Genomic DNA, 2,903 nt, shown 5'->3' on the forward strand with positions numbered 1-2,903 from the left:
TCCCAGGGCGCCGTGGCTCCAGCAGGAGTCACTTGTGGAGCTCGCCTGGATCGTTACCGTGGAGGCAGAAGCTAAATTGAGGTGACCCCCAGAATGCAGTAGAAGCACCCCAGTGGACCGACAAGAGAGGAAGAGGAATGTGGCGATTCACTTGATTGGCGAGGTTGTTTGTTAGCAAGCAGTACTGTAGCAAAAGCAGGCCAGTCCACACACATCATAACGGTACCCACGACACAGGATTGTTGTGCCGATTAAATGAGATAATATATTTTAAGAATATATTCTGTGTATGAAAATACTCACGTCAGAGTCTGGCATGTAGTAACTCCATGAACGAGTAGATATTACTATTAACCGGAGCTTTTCCCATGTGGAAATAAGCGTGTTTCTTGATGTGTCACATGTGATCTTGGAGAGGATGAAGGGGTGACATCTGCTGTCTCGGGACCTCGGTCAGATGTGGGGCTGGGACCACGGAGCTCCGCGGTCCTCGCGGCTCGGGCCTCCCGCATCGCATGGAGCCTGAGCATGGAGGCCCGGCCGGCTCCCGCACGCTCCCGCCTCTCTCACGCCGCACTGCTATTTAAAGTGGCGGCGGTTTGGCTCGCTCTTTTTTTAAAAACCATTCCCGTAGCCGAGCCGAGTTCCACAGGGCCAGCTGTCACCACTAAAAATGTCTGTCGTGTGACAGCCACCGGGAGGAGGCGGGAGGAGGCAGGAGCCCGGATGGGACCACGGAGTGGCTGGATTTAAAAAAAACCCACAACGAAAAACAAAAACCAACCCTGCAGGGAAGAAACAAAGGGTGGTGGGGGGGGGGGTCTCGGTTCCCGCTTTCTCCTCCCTCCGTTCTCGGCTCCTCGTGGGCAGCTGAGGACTGATGGCGGCAGGCGCCCTTCCCCGCGGCGCAGTCCCTGCTGCTCTCCAGCCCCAGCCCCTCCCTGCGCCCCTGCAGGGCTCCCCGCACCCCCTCCTCATCCCACTCGCCGGAGGGAGGACGTCACAGGCCGTCACCCCAGTGAGGGGCTGACACAGGGCTTCCTGGGAGAGAAGGAGAACGTTGGATGAGCGCACCGCCCCCCCCCCCCTGGTCAAACCTGTGAGACACTTTTTAAGGGATTAAATGTTCACAATAAACTTGAATAGGAGCCTCTGTTCTCCCCACTTTACAGATAGGGAAACTGAGGCTCCCGGGTGGCGCACCAGTTCGCTGTGGGGACTCCTGGCTTGGGACACTCTGGCAGTGCTGCCGTGAGCAGGCGGTTCTCTGGCCTCAGCCTTCCCAGCTGTGCAATGGGGCAGCAGCACCCCTGCCTCCCCAAGATGCTGTGAGGATGGACTGTGTCAAGGTGATTGGGGCCTGGACCGTGCTGGGAGGGCGGAGCTGTGCCAGGGTCCAGGGCAGTCCCTCCAGAGGCTGAGTTCTTTCCATCCTGTGTTTGTGGCCTCTCAGGGCTGCCGGGGGAGGGGGGGAAAGGGCTGGGGGAGCTCGGGGGGAGGGGGGGATGGAGTGAGAGGCTGCTCCTCCCTGCTCCCCCGCCTCCCAGTACCTCGATGTGGCCCCGTTGGACCCTGGGGGGCTGTGGGCTTTCTGAGCACGCGTCTGAATGTGTAGCTCCTCTGACGGGGGCTCGTGGCCCTCAAACTGTCTGGGTAGCTTGAGCAGAGACCCCCACGGGAGAGGCTTTCCTTTTCAGAAAAGTCGTTGGAGAAACACGCCCAAGAAGACGTCTGAGTCTCTGGAATTGTTTCCTCTTCTTTCTCAGGGATCCCCGGCCGCGCTGCCTCCTCCTGCTCACGGACAGCGGTCCGGTAAGTCATTCACACTCTAGTCATAACGAGAGTCGCTGCCCTGAGCTGCATGTCTACTCTTCACCGGGAGCTCTTCCGGCCGTTTCCATCTTAAAAGGCTTTGTGTGTGTCTCTGGAAGGTATGTGTTCATCTGTTTATTTATATGTTTTTTTTTTAGAGAAAGTGGAAGGGAAGGGGGAAGGGAGGGGGGTGAGAGAGAAGCATGTCTCATTTATTGGTTGCCTCCCACAGGCACTCAGAGGGGGCGGGGAAGCGGGCAGGGGGGTGGGGGGGGGCAGGGATCAGACCTGCCGCCCAAGTATGTGCCTTGACTGGGAAGCGACCCCGCGACCCTCTGGCGTGCAGGCGGATGCTCTAACCCCTGACGCATGCGGCCAGGGCTGTGTCCGCCTGTTAAAATGTGTGTGGACATCCGTGGCTCCACTCGTTCGACAAACCGTCCCCGGCACCTGTGGAGCGCCAGGCGCGCTGGCCGCAGCCTCCAGGCCTGGCGTGTGGGGAGGTGCGCACAGCCGGCGGGGAGCGGCTCTGGCGATGTGCACTCTTCCCCAGGGATCTCTGGCGTGGCGCCGGGCGGGACAGGGCCCTGAGCTCACAAGGTGACCTTTCGGTGGGAGGGACACGATAATCAATCAAACCCACGCGGAAATGATGGCCGTCAGTGATGAGCTGCGGACGAACAGAGCGGGGAGGGGGCGAGGAGGGACGGGAGGGGCCGTGTCGGCGAGGTCCCGGGCAGGGCCCCCGGCAGGTGGAGAAGTGAAAGAGCATCCGTCCACGCAGGTCCGCGTTGTGTGGCTGCACGGAGCCTTCAGGTGGTTCAAGCTCAGACGGAGGACGCGCTCCAGGGGAGGCCCTCCCGGCTCCCGGCTCCCGGCTCCCGGCGCGGTAATCACTGCCGTCGGCTTTTAAAGCATCGCTGAGTCTCTTAGGCAGCCACAAGCAAACAGAAATACTCCCCTCAAATGAGAACGGCCGCACACAACGGGCGCCCACATCGGGGCTGAGACCTGAACGGGAAGGCGCCAAACCAGGGCAGCGAGCCTGGCGGTGGTGGGCAGAGCTGAGGGCGGGCGGCCAGGGAGCCAGG

Source organism: Eptesicus fuscus, chromosome 15 (genome assembly GCF_027574615.1).
Source record: "Eptesicus fuscus isolate TK198812 chromosome 15, DD_ASM_mEF_20220401, whole genome shotgun sequence".
NCBI classification, from domain to species: domain Eukaryota; kingdom Metazoa; phylum Chordata; class Mammalia; order Chiroptera; family Vespertilionidae; genus Eptesicus; species Eptesicus fuscus.